This window comes from Mustelus asterias, chromosome 16, assembly GCF_964213995.1.
Source record: "Mustelus asterias chromosome 16, sMusAst1.hap1.1, whole genome shotgun sequence".
In the NCBI taxonomy this organism is placed as follows: Eukaryota; Metazoa; Chordata; class Chondrichthyes; order Carcharhiniformes; family Triakidae; genus Mustelus; species Mustelus asterias.
Window position 1 is genome coordinate 82909519 of NC_135816.1, and position 21594 is coordinate 82931112.

Here is a 21594-nt window from a genome sequence, read left to right on the forward strand (position 1 = left end):
GATACCAGAGCTCGAGGAGAGTCAGGGGACACAGGTGAGTGTAGTGGCCATCACTAAGGAGAAGGTTCTGGCGAAACCGACAGGTCTGAAGTTGGATAAATCAACTGGACCGGATGGACTGCACCCCAGGGTTCCAAAAGAGATAGCTGAGGAAATTGTGGAGGTATTAGTGGTGATCTTTCAGGAATCACTGGAGGCAGGGAGCGTACCGAGGGCTGGAAAGCAGCTAATTTTACACCGCTGTCGAAGAGGGGAGGAAGGCAGCAGATGGGAACGTATAGGCCAGTTCGCCTGACATCAGTCATTGGCAAGATTTTAGAGTCCATTATTAAAGATGAGATCGTAGAGGACTTGGAAGCGTATGATAAAGTAAGACTGAGTCAGCACGTCTTTGTCAAGGGGAGGTCATGTCTGACAAATCTGTTAGAGTTCTTTGAGGAGGTAACAAGGAAATTAGATAAAGGAGAGCCAGTGATTTATTTAGATTTCCAGAAGGCCTTTGACAAAGTGCCACATAGGAGACTGTGAAATAAGTTAAGTACCCTTGATGTTAAGGGTACGATCCTAGTATGGATAGAGGATTGGCTGACTGGCAGAAGGCAAAGAATGGAGATAAAGGTTTTTTTTTTCAGGATGGCAGCTGGTGACTAGTGGTGTGCCACACGGGTCCGTGCTGGGACCACTACTTTTCACACTATACATCAACGATTTGGAAGAAGGAACTGCAGGCACTGTTGCTAAGTTTGCAGATGATACAAAAGTAAGTGGAGTGACACGTAGTATTGAGGAAGCAGGGGGGCTGCAGAACGACCTGGAAAGGTTAGGAGAGTGGGCAAAGAAGTGGCAGATGTAACACAATGTGGAAAAGTGTGAGGTTATGCACTTTGGAAGGAGGAATGGAGGTATAGACTATTTTCTAAATGGGAAAATGCTTAGGAAATCAGAAACACAAAGGGACTTGGAAGTCCTTGTTTAAGATTCTCTTAAGGTTAACTTGCAGGTTCAGTCGGCAGATAGGAAGGCAAATGCAATGTTAGCATTCATGTCGAGAGGACGAGAATACAAGAGCAAGGATGTACTTTTGAGGCTGTATAAGGATCTGGTCAGACCCATTTGGAGTATTGTGAACAGTTTTAGGCCCCATATCGAAGGAAGGATGTGCTGGCCTTGGAAATGATCCAGAGGAGGTTCACAAGAATGATCCCTGGAATGAGGAGCTTCTCGTATGAGGAATGGCTGAGGACTCTGGGTCTGTACTCGTTGGAGTTTGGAAGGATGGTGCTGGGGTCGCGGTGGCGGGGGGGGGGGGGTGCGGTGGGGTGATCTTATTGAAACTTCCAGGATACTGCGAGGCCTGGATAGTGTGAATGTGGAGAGGATATTTCCACTAGTGGGAAAAACTAGAACCAGAGGGCACAACCTCAGGCTGAAGGGATGATCCTTTAAAACAGAGCTGAGGAGGAATTTCTTCAGCCAGAGGGTGGTGAATCTGCGGAACTCTGCAACAGAAGCCTTTGGAGGTCAGGTCATTGAGTGTCTTTAAGACAGAGATAGACAGGTTCTTGATTAATAAGGGGATCAGGGGAAAAGGCAGGAAATCATAGAAACCCTACAGTGCAGAAGGATGCCATTCTGCCCATCGAGTCTGTACCGACCACAATCCCACCCAGAACCTACTCCCACATATTTACCTGCTAATCCCTTTAACCTACGCATCTCAGGACACTAAGGGCAATTCTTAACCTGGCCAATCAACCTAACCCGCACATCTTTGGACTGTGGGAGGAACCCAGAGCAAACCCATGCAGACACGAGGAGAATGTGCAAACTCCACACAAACAGTGACCCAAGCTGGGAATCGACCCCAGGTTCCTGGAGCTGTGAAGCAGCAGTGCTGACCACTGCGCTACCGTGGCGCCCTTCGAGAATGGGGATGAGAAAAATATCAGCCATGATTGAATGGTGGAGCAACTCGACAGGGCCGAGTGGCCTAATTCTGCTCCCATGTCTTCTGCTCTTATCGATTTGCAATGTTTTTTTTAATGCTGGAGTCAGTGACAATGTTAACATTCACAGAGACTCGGCTCTTGGTACTGCAACGCTGGCTCAGAGGAAATGCCTCACCGACTGGCAATCCAGTAACTGTCGCTGTCCCTTGTTCAAACTCCAAATGTGGCATCCGCGTGGACCGTAACCGGTCACGGGTTTTCCTGGCAGCAAATAACTATTAACAGTTTTCTTCGAATGCTTCACTTGCAACAGATTGGAATAAAACAATATTTTCACAGTGTTTTGAATAAGCGTTCTTTTAGAAAATTGGAAAGCTTTCCGAACAGTAATTCCGAGTGGACAAGATACAGTAATCATCCCGAGAGGGAATGGTGCAAACTGTGCACAAGTCCCTCGCGTTTTGACGATGGGAAATGATGCAGCTGGTGGCCTTGTCTTCTATATTGTACAGACTGCTGCCACAGTAACAAGCTGCTTGCCTCCTCGGCACTTATACTAAAGGGGTAAATTGCAACATTGTCTCAGGGTGGGCGAGGGTTGAAGGTTAAAGTCTCCCCTGGCGGCGTGTCTTCGTGTCCAATTTTGACAAATATCATTTATTGAATGTATTCAATGCGGAATTAAGCAGGTGAATCAAGGGCTGTGGGACGGTAGACCTGAAAGTGGAGCTGATCAGCCAGGATCTTATTAAATGGTGGAACAGCCTTGAAGGGCAAAATTCCCTATTCGTCTTCCCGTGTCCTGTTTCTCCAACACGGACACTTAATGTGTTTTTGAGCGGTTCTGTTCGAGATCTCATTCCAGCCAGCAGGTGTCACCACAATCTGTGCAGATTACATATCAGAGAAGGACACGGCAAACAGTAATTGTTTACATCACATTGCGAACGAGTTCTATGTGCATTTTGTTCAATCAAACAATTTTTAGTGTAATCTAAACTCTTCCCTCTACAATGTTTATCAGTCCGATGATTATTCGGTTTTCGCCTTGGAATAAAAGGGAATTGATTCAGACATTGCTAATTCGTAATTGAGCTCTGACGTCGGGTCATCCAGATTCGAAACTTCAGCTGTATTCACTCACCAAAGATGCTGCAGACCTGTTGAGATTTCCCGCATTGTCTGTTTGTGTTTCAGATTCCAGCATCCAGGGGAATTTGTTTTTATATTACTAATTCAAAAGCTGTTGAATAATGTTATTCGTGATTGTCTGTTGTGTGACAAATGACGCAAATTAAGTCTGCATTTGTCAATATCTGACACTGGAGAGAGTGGAATTATTTCTGGATGTTCCAATCTCTGCTGTCTGTGAATGAGATATTTTTAGTAGTTTATGCTAATAATGGAGACGTGAATGTGGGTGGTATGATCAATATGTTCTTGAATGACACGAAAATATGTGGTGTGGTTAATGGCGAGCAGGATATTACATTCTATGAGGATATAGATGGGCTGGTGAGATGGGCAGGAATGTGGCAAATGGAATTTCGCACTGAAAGGTGTGAGGTGATGCACTCTGGGAGGACTAACAAGGCAGCGGAATCTACAGTCAACAGTAGGACGCTGGAAATGAGTAAGGTCCACAGGCACCTTGAGGCACATGTCCAAAGATACCTGAAGGCAGCACGACAGATGGTTAAAGAAGCATCTGGGATTGTTGCCTTTATTAGCCGAGGCATACGGCATGAAAGCAGATAGGTTATGATGGAGCTGCAGAAAACTCTCCTTAGGTCACAGCTGGGGTACTACGTGCAGTTCAGTTCGCCAGATCATAGAAAGGATGTGAATGTAGAAGAGGATGCAGAATCTACCGTTTTCCCAGTAAGTTGTCTGGGCAGGAGCATTTCAGTTATGATGAGAGGCTGATTAGGTTGGGGCTGTTCTACTCAAAGCAGAGACGTTTGGAGGGATTTCATTGCTGTGTACAAAACTCAGAAGGACAAAGAAGGGGAGAAAATTTTCCCCTCAGTAGAGGGGCCAATAACCAGCGGCATTGATTTAACGTAAGGGACAGAGGACTTAGAGGTGATTTGATGAAAATCGTTTTCCCCCAGATGGCGGTGGAGCCTGGAATTCACGGCCTGAATGGGAGCCGGAACTTCCATAACATTCAGCAAAATTAGAGATGAGCACTTGAAACGCCATGGCATACAAGGCTACGGACCAAGTGCTGGAAAATTGAATGAGAATAGATCGGCATTTCATGGCCGACACAGAAACGATTTGCCGAAGGGACACTTTCTGTGCTGTGAAGTACGTGACTCAATTTTTTGCGTCTCTTTAAATTAGATGTTTCCTCAGCCCGGCGGTAGACTCCAGTCACCCGCGTGGCTACTAACGTCCAGACTTATAATAATTATTTGCTGATCGGGAAATTAATTGGAGATATGGTGACTAAGACAAAGGGAGAAAGGGACGAAAAGAAGACTATCACGAACTTGGGTTATTTTGGCTGTATTTAGAGCAGACATTCTGGATATAAGAATTTCGAAAACAACCCGCGCTGATGAAAGGTTTGGGGTCCAACTCCGTGTCAGGCGAGAATCGTCACAAAGAAACATGGCGAATTTAGTTGTCATGAAAACTAAAGGTGAAATATGAAAAACATAGTCGGCAGGATTTGAACCTGCACGGGGAGACCCCAATGGATTTCTAGTCCATCGCCTTAACCTCTCGGCCACGACTACATTGAGTAGGTGAACGAAAATCACACAGAAGTAATTCGATAATTCACCAATCCCTTTGGTGGACGAGGAAGAATGTGCAGTTCGCACACTGCTCAACACTTCAAACTTTTAAAATTGAAATAACAAACTGTCGTTTTTTGCACTTCGTCCCCTTGCCTCTTGAAATCACCCATTCAACTCAAACTTTTGCAGTTATCAGCTATCACTTCAGTGCAATAATTTTGACTGATTACTGGATTATCTGCATCAGGAATTTATTGTCAATGATGGCAAAAAATACCAGACACCAACAAGGAACGTTAAAGTCCCAAAATCTAGACGACAACTGCGAAATGACCTATCCGTCAGCAGTGGTGGTGCAGTGGTGAGCATGGCTGTTCCCCAAGCAGTTGATTTGGGTTTCATCGCCTGATCCCATGTGCTGCTCGAAACCTTCCTTTGAACTCAGAACCGTCAGTCAGTCTGCATTGCACTCATACAACAGGTAGTCTTTATTCTCTATTCTCTCTCCAAAGATGATGTCTCTGCTGAGATTTTCCAGAATTTTCTGTTTTTGTTTCAGATGCCAGCGTCCGCAGAAATTTGCTTTGATATTACTAATTCAGTGCTTGGCGAATACTGTGATCGTCTCCCGTGTCACAAAGTGACTCAACTCTCTGACACAGGAGACGTTGGAATCATTTCTGGATGCTTCAATCTTTGTGTCGGTCACTGAGATCATGTCAGTACTTTAAATTAATAACCTAAACGTGAATGTGGACGGTATGGTAAACAGGTTGATGAATTAAGCGAAATTTGGGAGTGTGACAAATAGTGATGAGATTATTTGGATTATTTTTGCAGTATTTAAAGCAGACATTTCGGGAATAAGAACGTGGAAAACATGCCGTGCTGTTGGAAGCTCTGGGATTCCCCTCCGTGTCTGGCATGATTCGTAACAAAAGAACATGTCTACTTTAGTTGTCATGAAAACTAACTATGAAATATGAAGAATTTGAACGTGGGGAGACGCCAATGGATTAGTAGTCCACGGCCTTAACCGCTCGACCACGACGACATAGAATAGCATATCGAAAATCACACAGAAGTCATCAGATAATTCACCCATACTTTTGGTGGATGCGGATGAATGTTCAATGTTCAACACTTCAAACTTTTAAAAATGAAAAAACAAAGTCTTTTTTCAGAACTTCGTCATCTTGCCTCTTGAAACCTCCCTTTCAAGTCAAACTTTCACAATTATCAACTATCTCTGTAGTCCAAGAAATGTGAATCATTACTGAGTTCTCTCTATCAGGAATTTATCGTCGATGATTGCGAAAAATACCAGAAAGCAACATAGAACATTGAAGTCCCAAAATCTAGACGACTACTGAAACATCACCGGCTCGCCAGCGATGGTGGTGTACTGGTGAGCATGGATGCTTCCCAGCTATCTCAGAAATTGCTTTCTTAAGCAAACCATATGGAAGTTCCAGGTGGCAAATAAAGCAGTTTCCCGGCGTTTGGTTGCCAACATACATGTCGGTGTAACTGAAATATAAATACGTTTCAGCTCCCCTTATTTCCCAATCAGAAGAAATTTAGGCTTTGTTTTCTGATTGTTTATAATTAGGATTTTCTGTGAACTGTAGTGTGGAATCCGATTTAATTACTGGGATAGAAACAGAAAATGCTGCGAAAAATTCAGCGGGTCAGATCGCACCTCTGGATTGAGAAACAGAATTAATGTTTCGTGTCAAATATGACTCTTCTTTGGAACTGATGAGAGGTGGAATGCGTTTCATGCTGTTTCGTAAATGGAGAGGGGAATGTCGAGCAGAAGAGGAACAAGAGACACCGCTCTTTGCTTGATCCCACCTGCTGCTCGAACCCTCCCTTTGAATTCAAACCCGTCAGTCAGTCTCCATTATACGCGTATAACACGTAGTCTTTGCTGTGGTCCCTGACCACAGCAAAGTGAAACACGCATTCGTCAACAGATAGGCCGATTGAGGTTATCCCTTAGAATAGTTTTGACCACTGATGGGGGCAATTTTTAGAATGATGTCGTGGCCGAGTGGTTAAGGCGATGGACTAAAAATCCATTGGGGTTTCCCCGCCGCAGGTTGTAATCCTGCCGACTACGTTGTTCATTTAGTTTCATTTTTTCCCACGTTCCTTTGTGAAATTTGATGCCTGACGCCGATTGGTGCCACCACATCTTTCAACAACAGGGAATGTTTTCAAAATTCAATTCACAAAATGTCCGTTTTAATTACAGCAAAGATCCTAATTTGCGATAGGCTTTTCTTCTGCCCCTTTCTCCTTTTATCCAATTAATTTGCCTATCGGGAAATATTTGTGTAAATATAGGCGTTAGTATCCACGCGGGACACTGGTGTTCAATTTCCCGCAGGGCAGAGGAAACACCGAATTTAACGAGACTCAAGCAATTGAGTCATAATTCCTTGCTGGGGCCGGAATGAAAGCCGGAATCCACACAACATTTAAGAAAATTGCACGTGAAACGGCCTCGTGCACAAGGCTGCGGACCGAGTGTTGGAAATTGGAATTAGAGTAGATGGATGTTTCATGTCCGTCACCGACGGGATGTACCTTAGGGCCACTTTCTGTGCTGTAAAGCCAATGAGTCAATGTTTCCTCAGCCGTGCGGGAAATTGAACACCAGTTTTCCGCGTGGATACCAGCGCCTATATTTCAAACAAATATTTCCCGATAGAAAAATTAATTGGAGATAAAGTGACTTAGACAAAGGGACAGAAAGAAGCCTATCGCAAATTCGGATGATGTTTGCTGTATTTAAAGCAGACATTTTGTGAATTGGAATTTTGAAAACAGTTCCTGTTGTTGAAAGATGTGGTGACACCATTCGGCGTCAGGCACGAAATTTCACAAAGGAACGTGGGAAAAGATGAAACCAAATGAAAAACGTAGTTGGTATGATTCGAACCACCGCAGGGAGACCCGAATGGATTTTTAGTCCATCACGTTAACCACTCGGCCACAACTACATTGAGAAGCTTACTAAACGTCACCCTGATGAGTGGTCAATACCATTCTAAGGGACACCTTCAATTGGAATATCCGTTGACGAATGAGTGTTTCACGTTACTGTGGTCAGGAAATAATTTGCAAACATAAAAGTTGGGGGTTTCCGAAAAAAAATCAACCTAATTTTCCTTTCCGTCATGACTTCAGAAAATGAGGCTGATGCGGACTTCTAAACTGCTTTTGGCCTTCAACTCTTTTCTCAGATTTTCCATATTACCTATGTCCTCTGGTATGTTTATAACGAAATATTCAATCATACAGAATTTGGCCATAAGGCAATCTCTTTAGCGTATGTTCTTGCCTCACTTCAGCTGCAGAAGTATGAGCTTGAGCAGCATCTTTTCGTTCCATTCCCATTTCAAATCCACTTCTTCTTGTTCTTAAATTTCCTGTTCAACTTTTTCAGGCGATGTGGTATCGCCGGAAATCGGCAAATCAATGTCAACAGAAAATTCACCCATACATTTGGTAATGAGGGTGAATTTGCAGTTTGCACACTGCTCAGTACTTCAAACTTTTTAAAATGAAGAAACAAACTGTCTTTTTCTGAACTTCGTCGTCTAGCCTCTTGAAACCTCCCTTTCAACGCGAACTTTTGCAGTAATCAGCTATCTTTTCCGTCCTTGAAAGTTGAATCATTCCTGGGTTATCTGCATCAAACATTTTGAACTCAAACCCGACAGTCAGTCGCCATTACACTCATAAAACAGGTGGTCTTTATTCTCAATTCTCTCGGCTGCATTCTCCCTGCTCAGATGATGTCAGGTCGGCTGAGATTTTCCAGCATTTTTTTGTTTTTGTTTCAGATGCCATCCTCCGCAGTAATTTGTTTTTATATTACTGTTTCAGTGGTCGGTGAACAATGTTATTAGTGTCGTCTCCTGTTTAACAAGTGACTCAAATTTAGTCTACATCTGCCTATCTCTGACAGAGGAGAGTATGAAATTATTAATGGATGCTTCAATATCTTGTGTCAGTGAGTAAGATCATTTCAGTAGTTAAACTAATAATCTAAACGTGAATGTGGGCGGTATGGTCAATAGGTTTATGAATGAAGTGAAAAGCGGTGGGGAGATAAATAGGTATGAGATCATATGGATTATGTTTGCTGCATTTCGAGCAGACATTTTGGGAATAAGAACTTGACATGCGATTGAAAAGCGTGGGGTGCCATTCCGTGTCAGGTACGATTCGTCAGAAAGGAACATGGCGATGTTTAGAACTAAATGTGAAATACGAAGAACGCATTTGGTAGGATTTGAATGCGAGCAGGTGGGGCCCAATGGAAGTCTAGTCCATCGTTTTACCTCTCGGCCACTGCCACATAGAATGCTTTGCCGAAAATCACATAGAAGTCATCAAGTAATTCACACATGCTTTTGCTAATGGGGGTGAATATGCAGGTTGCACAACACTTAAACTTTTTAAAATGAAACAACAAACAGTCTTTTTCTGCACTTCTTCCACTTGCCTCTTGAAACCTCCCTTTCAACTCAAACTGTTGAAGTTATCATCTATCTCTGCAGCCCAAGAAATGTGAATCATTGTTGGGTTATCTGCATCAGGAATTTATTGTCGATGATTGCAAAAAACACGAGAAAGCAGAAGGTTGAAATTCCAAAATCTAGACGACTACTGCAACATTATCTGCCCGTCAGCGATGGTGGTGTAGTGGTGAGCATGTACAAAAAACAAAGAACAAAGAACAATACAGCACAGGAACAGGCCCTTCGGCCTTCCAAGCCCGCGCCGCCCCCTGGTCCAAACTAGACCATTATTTTGTGTCCCTCCATTCCCACTCCGATCATATGGCTGTCTAGATAAGTCTTAATCGTTTCCAGTGTGTCCGCCTCCACCACCTTGCCTGGCAGCGCATTCCAGGCCCCCATCACCCTCTGTGTAAAATATGTCCGCCTGATATCTGTGTTAAACCTCCCCCCCTTCACCTTGAACCTATGACCCCTCGTGAACGTTACCACCGACCTGGGGAAAAGCTTCCCACCGTTCAACCTATCTATGCCTTTCATAATTTTATACACCTCTATTAAGTTTCCCTCATCCTCCGTCTTTCCAGGGAGAACAACCCCAGTTTACCCAATCTCTCCTCATAACTAAGCCCCTCCATACCAGGTAACATCCTGGTAAACCACCTCTGTACTCTCTCCAAAGCCTCCACGTCCTTCTGATAGTGTGGCGACCAGAACTGGACGCAGTATTCCAGATGCGGCCGAACCAACGTTCTATACATCTGCAACATCAGACCCCAACTTTTATACTCTATGCCCCGTCCTATAAAGGCAAGCATGCCATACGCCTTCTTCACCACCTTCTCCAAATGTGACGTCACTTTCAAGGATCTGTGGACTTGCACACCCAGGTCCCTCTGCGTATCTACACCCTTTATGGTTCTGCCATTTATCATATAGCTCCTCCCTACATTATTTCTACCAAAATGCATCACTTCGCATTTATCAGGATTGAACTCCATCTGCCATTTCTTTGCCCAAATTTCCAGCCTATCTATATCCTTCTGTAGCTTCTGACAATGCTCCTCACTATCTGCAAGTCCTGCCAATTTTGTGTTGTCCGCAAACTTACTGATCGCCCCAGTTACACCTTCTTCCAGATCATTTATATAAATCACAAACAGCAGAGGTCCCAATACAGAGCCCTGCGGAACACCACTAGTCACAGGCCTCCAGCCGGAAAAAGACCCTTCCACTACCACCCTCTGTCTTCTGTGACCAAGCCAGTTCTCCACCCATCTAGGCAACTCCCCCTTTATCCCATGAGATCCAACCTTTTTCACCAGCCTACCATGAGGGACTTTGTCAAACGCTTTACTAAAGTCCATATAGACGACATCCACGGCCCTTCCCTCGTCAACCATTCTGGTCACTTCTTCAAAACACTCCACCAGGTTAGTGAGGCATGACCTTCCTCTCACAAAACCATGCTGACTATCGTTAATGAGTTTATTCCTTTCTAAATGCGCATACATCCTATCTCTAAGAATCTTCTCCAACAACTTCCCCACCACGGACGTCAAGCTCACCGACCTATAATTACCCGGGTTATCCTTCCTACCCTTCTTAAATAACGGGACCACATTCGTTATCCTCCAATCCTCTGGGACCTCCTGTCTGCTTTCCCAAGCAGTTGATCTGGGTTGGATTCCCAGCTATCGCAGAACTTGCTTTCTTAAGCAAACCAAATGGAAGCTACAGGTGGCAAATAAAGCAGTTTCTTGGCATTCTATTGCCAACATGCATGTAGGTGTAATTGAAATACAAATACGTTTCAGCTTCCCTTATTTTAGAATTCAAAAGAAATTCAGGTTTTGTTTTCTTATTGTTAATAATTGAAATTTTTAGTGAACTACAGTGTGGAATCGGATTGGAGTTATTGGGATAGAAACAGAAAGTGCTGTGAAAAACTCAGCAGGCCAGATAGCACCTGTGAATTGAGAAACAGATTTAATGTTTCGAGTCGAATATGACGCTTCTTTGGAACTGTAGAATGTGTTTGATGCTGTTGAATAAAGGGGGAGGGGCAGGTGAAGCAGAAGAGGAACAAGAGACACGCCCTTTGCCTGATCCCATCTGCTGCTCGAACCCTCTCTTTGAACTCAAACCCGTCAGTCAGTCTCCAGTATACTCATATAACATATAACATATAAGTCTTTATTCTCTGTTCTCTCGGCTCTATTCTATCTCCACAGATGATGTCAGATCTGCTTAGATTTTCCAGAATTTTCTGTTTTTGTTTCAGATGCCAGCGTCCGCAGAAATTTGCGTTTACATTACTAATTCAGTGCTTGTTGAATAACGTTATTAGTGATCGTCTCCTGTGCAACAAGTGACAGAAATGTAGTCTTCATCTGTCTGTCTCTGACAGAGGAGAGTGAGGAATTATTTCAGGATGCTTTAGTCTCTTGTACCTGTGAGTGAGATCATTTCAGTAGTTTAAACGAATAATCTAGGCGTGAATATGGGCGGTTTGATCAATAGGGTTATGAATGACGCGAAAATTGTTGTGGTGAATAAATAGCGATGGGAAAAGCCTTTCATTACATGACCATACAGACGTGCTGGTGAGATGGCAGAACAGTTGCACATTGAAGTTAACACTGAGGAGTGTGAGGTGAAGCACTTTGGAGGACTAACAAGGCAGCGGAATATACAATGAACTTTAAGATAGAATCAGTTGGATGCTGGAATCTTAGACAAAAACAGAAAATGCTGGAAAATGTCAGCAGGTTGATAGCATCGGTAGGGACAGAATAGAGCCAACGTTTCGAGTCTAGATGACCCTTCGTCAGAGCTGAGAGCAAGGAGAATCAGCAAAGATAAATACTGAAAGGGTGGGGCGTGGGAGTGGGGGGTGAAATGAGACATAGTGAATGTAAATGAGGATACAGCAAGCTGAGAAGGTGCTAAAACTGTCTATTAAGTGATCAGAAAACATAAATGGCAGAACAGATCCCCACAGATGCTTTTAGACTTGCTGACATTTTCCAGCATTTTCTGTTTTTGAGACAATGAACAGCAGGGCGCGAGGAAAGAATGAGGTTCACAGGAACTTTGAGGCGCACGTCCAAAGATTATGACTGGCAGTTGGATTGATGGTATCAAAATATATTTGAAATAGTTGCCTTCATTAGCCGAGGTATAGGATATAAAAGCAGGGAGGCTATGATGGAGCTGTCGAAAACAATCCTGAGGCCACAGCAAGAATGCGTACCTTAAATCAAAGCCCTCTGTTTATTGACCCCTCGACAAAGGGGAAACACATCTTCGTATCGATAATTATACTTGCTGTGACTGGTACGAACACCGGAATCCACAAACATTTAAGAAAATTATAACTGAGCACGTGAAACGCCGTCGTGCACAAGGCTACGGACCTAGTGTTGGAAATTGGAATTAGAATAGATGGATGTTTCATGTCCTTCGCAGACAGGATGCGCCTCAGGGCCACTTTCTGTGCTGAAAAGCCTATGAGTCAATTCCTTGAGTCTCTTTAAATTCGGTGTTTCCTCAGCCCTGCGGGAAATTGAACACCAGTTTCCCGCGTGGATACCAACGCCTATATTTCCAACAAATATTTCCCTGTCGGAAAATTAATTGGAGATCGAGTGACTTAGACAAAGGAAGAAATAGACAGAAAGATGCCTATCCAAATTCGAATGATTTTTGCTGCATTTAAAGCAGACATTTTGTTAATTGAACTTTGAGAATAGTTCCTGTTGTTGAAAGATCTGGTGACAGAATTCGGCGTCAGGCACCAAATTTCACAAAGGAACGTGGGAAAAGACGAAACTAAATTAACTACATAGTAGGCAGGATTACGAACCTGCGTGGAGTAATCCCAATGGATTTCTAGTCCACCGCCTTAACCACTCGGCCACGACTACATTGAGCAGTTTTCGAAAACCATCCTAATCAGTGGTCAAAACCTCAAAGAGAATATCCGTTGACGAATGCGTGTTTCACGTTCGTGTGGTCAGGGAATAATTTTCAAACATAAAACTTGTAGTTTTCCGAAAAAAACTCAACCCAATTTTCCTTTCCGTCATGTCCTCAGAAAATGAGGCTGATGCGGACTTCTAAACTGCTCTTGACCTTCAACATCAAACTCTTTTCTCAAATTTTCCATATTCCTATATCCTCTGGTGTCTTTATTCCAAAATGTTCAATCGTACAAAATTTGACCATCAGGCAATCTCTTCAGCGTGTGGTTCTTGCCTCACTTCAGCTGCAGAAGTATGAGGTTGAGCAGCATCTTGTATTTCCATTCCTATTTCAGAGTCCACTTCTTCTTGTTCTTGAATTTCTTGCTCAACTTTTTCAGGCGATGTGGTATCGCTGGCAATCGGCAGGTCAGTGTCATCAGATAATTCACCGATTCTTTTGGTGGATGCGGGTGAATGTACAGTTTGCACACTGCTCAACACTTCAAACTTTTTAAAAATGAAATCAAAAACTGTCTTTTCTCTGAACTTCGTCCTCTTGCCTCATGAAACTTCCCTCTCAACTTAAAGTCTTGCAGTTATTAGCTATCTCTGCAGTCCAAGAAAGGTGAATCATTATTATGTTCTCTGCATCACGAATTTATTGCGAATGATTGAAAAAAAAACAGAAATCAACAGGGAACGTTGACGTCCCATACCTAGATGTCTACTGCAACAGTGCTTACCAACCAACGTTGGTGGTGTAGTGGTGGGCATGGCTGCTTCTCAAGGAGTTGATCTGAATTCGATTCCCAGCGATCACAGAGTTTTCGTTATGGTTGATTTCTTAAGCAAACCAGGTAGCAAGCTCGATGTTATGCGAATGTTGCTTCCAACATGCAAGTAGGTGAAATATAAATACGTTTCAGCACCACTTATTTCCCAATTAAAAATTTGATTTCACATTGTTAATTAATATGATATTCTGTGAAATATGTGTGGAGTCCGATTGGAATAACTGGGATAGAAATGAAAAATGCTGCGCAAACTCAGCAGGTCAGGTAGCATCTGTGGATTTGGAAACAAAGTTCATGTTTCGAGTCCAATACGACTCTTTTTCAGGGTTAGAGAGAGCTAGAATGGTGTTGATGCGATCGAGTAAAGAGGGAGTGGCAGGGAGATCAGAACAGAAAAAAGACATACCACCCCTTGCCTGATCCAATCTGATGCTCGAACCCTCCCTTTGAAATCAAAACTATCAGTCGTTCGCCAATTCATTTGTCTAGTTGACCACTTTGTGCTACTCAAAGCATTCTGGTTGCTGCTCCTCTATACCCATCCATATTTTAGTTGTGGCAACGTCTACTGATCAAAAAGCAGCTCGCTAACATGGGCATAAATCACTGATACCAGCACAATATGAACTATTTCCCTTCACTCCACTCATCTCCGAGAAGGAAAGTGTTGAAGAGACAACATTGTGTTTATTTCCTCTCCTGTTGCTTTCACTGCTGCGCACTCTGATGTCATGACATCATTGAAGAGAGACAAGGAAATCAAAGTGTCCTTTGCCAATCTCAGTGTGACCTGAACGACGTCCAAGTTGAATCTCCGTTCCTGCCGTATGATTCTCACACAAACGTTTTGTTTCTGTGCTGAACGAAGGTGATGCTAAATACTCAAATGGGCAAGGAAACCTGCAACAATGTTGTGGCAACTTAAGACCACAAATAAGATCGTCAAATGAGTTTTGATCGAGAGGAAGTGCTTCCAATCACAGCAGGGTCGGAAACAGAGGAGGACAGATTTAACTTGTCTTGTAATTGGTGAAGGATTCACTCGTGAGATTAGATTTATTTTAACAGTGCGTTATGGTGATCCGGAATAAACCATCTGAAAGAGTGAGAGTCGAAGTAACTCCCTATCATCTCCCCTCTCCAACTGCTTGTTCTGTTTTGAAATGAATTGATTCGTAGGCAGAAACTTTACCAACTGATTTTGGAGTCTCGGACGAGTGCAGAAATGTCTTAATATCGGAGTCAGGATATGCAGGAGCTTAGTTTATTTGCGTGAGTCCAAGTTTTAGGAGGCGAGTTCTTTGTTTGGTACAGAACTATTTCATTTTTAATTCATATTTTTAATTTTTTGTATCACTACGAATGTTGACATTCACAGAAGCTCGGGCCCTGGACCGCAAAGTTGTCATGGTGTGGAGATGCCGGCGTTGGACTGGGGTAAACACATTATGAAGTCTAACAACATCAGGTCAAAGTCCAACAGGTTTATTTGGTAGCAAATGCCACGAGCTTTCGAGCAGCACGCTCCGAAAGCTAGTGGCATTTGCTACCAAATAAACCTGTTGGGCTTTAACCTGGTGTTGTTTGACTTCATACCGCAAAGTTGTGTCAGGATGAGCGAGCCGTCGAAGGTCACAGTTTCGCCTGGCGTCGTGTGTTCAAATCTACTTTTGACAAATATCTTTCATTGAATACAGAAGTAGACTTTGATTTAATCTGATTTCATTTATTATCATTGCCTGCATTAGTATACTGCTAAATGTATTGTTTCTTGCGCGCTATATAGACAAATGAGTCAAGGATTATAGGGCAGTAGGCATGGAAGTGGAGCAGATCAGCCAGGATATTACTGAGTGGTGGAACAGCCTTGAAGCGCAAAATTCCATATTCGTATCCCCCGCCCTTTTCTCTTGCAACGACACTCAATGTGAATTTGAGCGTTCTGTTGGAGTTCTTAGTTTCGGCCAGCAGGTGTCCCCACACACATTTTACTGTTTCCAGATTAGAGGAGGACACAGCGGAATAATCGTTCACATGCCATTGCTCACGAGCTCTGTGTGCATTTTGTTCAACTGAACAACAGCTTTCGTGTAACCTTTCTCTCTACAACATTTATCACTCCGATGTTTCATCGGTTATCTCCTTGAAAAAAGGGGTTTGTTTCAGTCAATGCTCATCACGAATTGAGCTCTGACGAAGGGTCATCCGAACTCGAAATGTCGTCCATATTCTCTCTCCACAGATGATGTCAGACCTGCTGAGATTTTCCAGCAGTTTCAGGGTTTTTTTCAGATTCCAGCGTCCGCAGCAATTTGATTTTGTGTTACTATTTCAATGGTTGATGAATAATGTAATTAGCGATCGCATCCTGTGTAACAAGTGACTCACATTTAGTCTACATCTGCCAATCTCTGACACAGGAGAGTGTGAAATTACTTTTGGATGCTTCAATATCTTGTGTCTGAGTCTGAATGTGATCAGGGTGGCACACTGCTGTTCACAACACCAAGGAACCGGGTTCAATTCCCGCCTTGGATCACCGTCTGTGTGGAGTTTGCACGTTCTTTCCATGTTTACGTGAGTTTCCTTCGAATGCTTCGGCTTCCTCCCACAGTCCAAGGGATGTGCAGGTTAGGTTAAATTGCCTCTTAGTGTCAGGGGGACCAGTTAAGACAAATGCATGTGGTAATAGGGTCTAAGTGGGATTGTGATCGATCCAGACTCGATGGGCCGAATGGCTTCCTTCTGCACTTCAGGATTCTATGCGAGTAAAGTCCAGTGGGCCGCCTACTGTCCATTTTCCCCCCCAGAAGAATGAAGGAGATCTTGTAGAAACATATAAGGAAGAGAGTACTGAAAGTAGATGTTGGCCGTTTAGAGGACTGAAACGGTGGAGTAATAATATGAAAGTCAACGATGGCAGAGGCACTAAACCAATACTTTGTCTCTGTGCTCAAAGCAGAAGATAATAATTCTGTCCAAATAACTGCAGTTAAAACAGTGGAACTTAGTGAAATTACTAAAAGCAGGGAGAAGGTACTCATTAACCTGAAGGGTTTAAAAGTAGACGAGACCCTGGCATCTGAAAGACTACACCCTCGGGTGTTAAAGGAGGTGACAGCAGAGATAGTGGATGCATGAATTATGATATTCCAAAGTTACCTGGATTCCAGAAAGGTACCGGTGGACTGGAAACATGCTCATGTGACGCCTTTACTCACGGAAGAAGAGAGGCAAAAAGTGAAAAATTATATACCTGTCAGGTTGACCTCTTGTGGTGGGAAAGTGCCTGGAGTCAATCATTAAGGATGACGCCACTGAGCATCTGGAAAAACAAAGCTCAATTCACCAGTGCCAGCATGGCTTTTTGAAGGGCAAGTATTGTTTGACAAACCTGCTATAATTCTTTGAGGATGTAACCGGCAAGGTAGATAATGGGGATCCTGTGGATGCTATCTATCTGGAGTTCCAGAGCGCATTTGATAAGGTGCCCCACAATAGACTGATTCATGAGGTTAGATCCAAAGGGATTAGGGGTAGAATAATCGCTTGGATTGAGGATTGACTGACTGATGGAAAGCACAGGGTTGGGATAAGTGGGTCCTTCTCCAGTTGGCGATCTGCAACGAGTGGGGTCCCACAGGGTTCAGTTTTCGGACCACAACTATTTACTGTCCATATCAATGATCTCGAAGCAGGGATAGAGTGTAAAATTACGAAATTTGCTGACGATATGAAAATAGGTGGTAAAGCATACTGTGATGAGGAGATTAAAAAATTCCAAATGGACATTGACAGGCCAGTGGAATGGGCCAGAATCTGGCAAATGGAGTTTAATGTGGATAAGTGGGAGGTTATCCTCTTTGGCGGAAACATAAAGGGCAAATTACCATTTAAATGAGAAACAGATTCAAAAGGTGTCTGTGCAGAGGGATCTGGGTGTCTTTGTGCATGAGTCTCAGAAAGTGGGTATGCAGGTGCAGAATTTTACAAGGAATGCAAATGGAATCTTGGCATTTATTGCAAAGTCTCTCAAGTATAAACGTAGAGAAGCGCTGATACAATTGTATAAGGCATTGGTTGACCACAGTTGGAGTATTGTGTTCAGTTTCGGTCACCTTCATTGAGGAAGGATGTGGTGGCACTAAGGGCGGTTCAGAAGGGTTTCACTCGATTGATTCCAGGTTTGAAGGGCCTGTTGTATGAGGAGCGTTTGAGTAGCTCGGGCTTATACTCGCTGGAGCACAGAAGAATAAGGGGGTGGGATTTGATTGTGGTATATAAAATACTCAAAGTAACTCAATGCTCACCAAATGTTCTCCCTTCCAGAAGAGTGTAGGACAAGAGGTCTTAGTTGTATAGTAAGAAATGGGAGGCTGAAGACAGAGGTATAGAGCAGCTAATTCTGACAGAAGATTGTTAATCCACGGAACTCACAGCCCCAGAGTGTAGTGGAAACAGAACCAATCAATGGACTCAAGAAAGGGATAGATAAACATTTGATCAAATGTGGGTTACAAAGCAAGGGGGAAAAGACAGGGAAGTGGAGTTAGGATGAAATTGAGATCAGCCATGATCAAATGGAATGGCGGAGCTCAACTGCCCACTTTCGCACGTAATTCGTATGTTCCGATGAATTCAGCTCTTTTGTTCATCTTTGTGTCAATGGTAATGTGAGGTCAGGAGCTGAGTGATCCTGGCGAAACCGAAACTCAGCATCTGTGAGCAGTTTATTGCTGTGTAAGCGCGTCTTGATAGCAGTCATTTACACCTTTCAAAACTTTACTGATGATCGAGAATAGACTGTTGGGGCAGAAATGTTGGGCGGCACGGTAGCACAGTGGTTAGCACTGCTGCTTCACAGCTCAAGGGAACTGGGTTCGATTCCCAGCTTGGGTCACTGTCTGTGTGGAGTTTGCACATTCTCCCCGTGTCTGCGTGGGTTTCCTCTGGGTGCTCTGGTTTCCTCCCACAGTCCAAAGATGTGCGGGCTTGGTTGATTGGCCATGCTAAAAATTGCCCTTAGTGTCCTGAGATGCGTAGGTGGGAGGGATTAGTGAGTAGATATGGGGGTCGGGCCTGGGTGGGATTGTGGTCGGTGCAGACTCGATGGGCCGAATGGCCTCTTTCTGTACTGTAGGGTTTCTATGATTTCTATGAGAAATTGGCTTGATTCGATCGTTTCTTGGGTACAGGACATGCTTGGGCAACATTTCACATTACCATGTCGATGTCAGTTTTGTTGGTGCAGCTTGGCCAAAGGCATGGCAGGTTCTGGAGCATAAGTCTTCAGATCTATTGCTGGCATGGTGTCACGGACCTAGAATTTAATCTTTTGACCGTTTAAGCAGGGAAGTTTAAATCAAATTAAGAAGCCACAGGTCCATTGCCAGCACCGTTTAGTCACTTCAATCGCAGATGGTAGTCCGTGAACTGATTACCAAAAGTTAGAAAATTCCGACAGTGCAGTAGCTGAACGAGTGGTCTTGGCGTGGTGAGTATGGGTGCTTCCCAAGCAGTTGGTGAGGGTTCGTTTCCCGGCTGTTGCAAATCTTGATATTTTGAACAAAGCAAACAGCAGCCCCAGGTGACAAAATGAAGCCTTTTTCAGCGTTTTGCTTCCAGCATGCATGTGGGTGCGACTGCAATATAAAGATGGTTCAGTTCCACTTATTGTTAATAATTTAGGATTTTCTGTGAACTATGGTGTGGAATGGGATTGGAATTACTTGGATACAAACAAAAAGTGCTGGGGAAGAGTCAGCAGATCAGACAGCACCCGGGTGAAACCCACGCAGAAGCGGGGAAAATATGCAAACTCCACACAGTGACCCAAGGCCGGAATATAAACCAGGATCCCTGGCGCTGTGAGACAGCATTGCGAACCACTATGCCACCATGCCGCCCTTCGGCAGCAGATGCTGGTCAGTGAAACATAAAGTAGAGGAGGAGGGCATTCTAAACATTGTCTTTGTGCTGGCTCTTTGCATCAACTATCCAATTACTCTGACAACTATATTCCTTCCCCAAATAAAAAAACATTCTCCTTTATATGTTTGAAAGATTATTTAGTTATTTCATTTTGAAAAGGAATAAAGTAAATGGATTCTACCATAAAGGAATTCACTTCAATGATCAGTGTTTGATCTCAAATGTTACATTGGATGATGAAGCTATCATGAATGTCAAGTTGTACGGAATCTTTATTGAGCAACTCACCACAGTTTGACAGATCACATCTACTGATCGAACCCTCTCTTTCAACCCAAACTTTTGCAGGTATTAGCCATCCCTTCAGTCGAAGACAAGGTGAATCATTATTGGATTCTGTGCATCAGGAACTTATTGTCTATGACTGAAAGAAAAATACCAGAAAACAACAGGGAATGAAGTGTCAAAATCTAGATAACTACTGCAACCCACTTTACCATTCAGTGATGGCGGTGTAATGACGAGCATGGCTGTTTCCCAAGCAATTGACCTGGGTTTGATTCCCACCTATCGCAGAATTTGATTCAGTAAACTACCCAATCGGCGGCTCCAAGTGGCAAAGAAACTGTAATTTTTTGAATTCTGCTTCCAGCAGGCACGTGGCTGTTACTCAAACATCAATCCGTTTCAGCTTCACTTATTTCTCAGTTAAAAGACATTCAGTTTTTTTTCTCTTATTGTTGATCATTAGAATTTTCTGTGAACTGTAGTGTAGAATAGGATTTGAATAACTTGGATAGAAACAAATTGCTGGGGAAAATTCAGCAGGCCAGACACTATCTGTGGATAGAGAAACAGAGTTAACATGTCGAGTCCAATATGATTCGTCTTCAGAATGAAAGAGAGTTAGAAATGTGATGGATTTTATGCTGTTGAATAAAGGGGGAAGGGATGGAGCAAGATAAAACCAGTATTTGACTGGAGTGGGAAAGCTGGGAATAAAAACAGAAATTACATCCTCTTGTTCAGTATTACTCGGGATGGTCATGTTAAATGCACAATTTCTCAGTTTCTGAAACAGTTGTTTCCTGCAGTAAAATAGGCAGAACAACTTGATGAAGGAATATAAATGAGGGAATCACGGCCAGCAGCTTCGACAGTTTCATTTCCTGGTCAGAATTTTATTTACCCCTGTTGGTTCCAGCTGATTCCTGCTCAGGGTGATCCTGGTGGAATTTAAAAATGCAGACGTGCCGAAGACTTGGTATTACCAGTTAGTGTGTTACACATTGTGCTGACAGCTCTCCAGCAAATGGCAAGGATGAAGTAAATCAAACTCAGGGAAATATTCCAGCAAACATCTGATGAATAAATCGAATGTTACTTGCCAATTGTCACCCAAGCATGAATATTGTTCTGATCTTGCTGCATTTGAATATGAACTGCCTCAACATCCAAGGAGTCGCGAATGGTGCTGAACATTGTGGTGTCATCAGCGAACATCCCCCGTTCCGACCTGATGCTGGAAGAAAGGTCATTGATGAAACTGCTGGAAATGGTTGGGCCGAGGGCACTACGCTAAGGAATTCCTGCAGTGATATCCTGGAACTGAAATGAATGACCTCCAAAACCATCAAGAACTTCCTCTGTGCCAGGTATGACTC

The 21594-nt window shown here is 43.3% G+C and overlaps 3 non-coding genes across 3 annotated transcripts; 1 reads left to right on the top strand and 2 right to left on the bottom strand.

Moving 5' to 3' along the window:
- Positions 1 to 4614: 4614 nt before the first annotated feature.
- On the bottom strand, positions 4615 to 4696 carry trnas-aga (transfer RNA serine (anticodon AGA)). The gene has a single exon. It is a non-coding gene; the product is annotated as a tRNA-Ser (tRNA).
- Positions 4697 to 6741: 2045 nt separating this feature from the next.
- trnaf-aaa (transfer RNA phenylalanine (anticodon AAA)) lies at positions 6742 to 6824 on the top strand. Its single transcript has one exon. It is a non-coding gene; the product is annotated as a tRNA-Phe (tRNA).
- A 6259-nt stretch (positions 6825 to 13083) lies between these two features.
- On the bottom strand, positions 13084 to 13166 carry trnas-aga (transfer RNA serine (anticodon AGA)). Its single transcript has one exon. It is a non-coding gene; the product is annotated as a tRNA-Ser (tRNA).
- Between the last annotated feature and the right edge of the window lie 8428 nt (positions 13167 to 21594).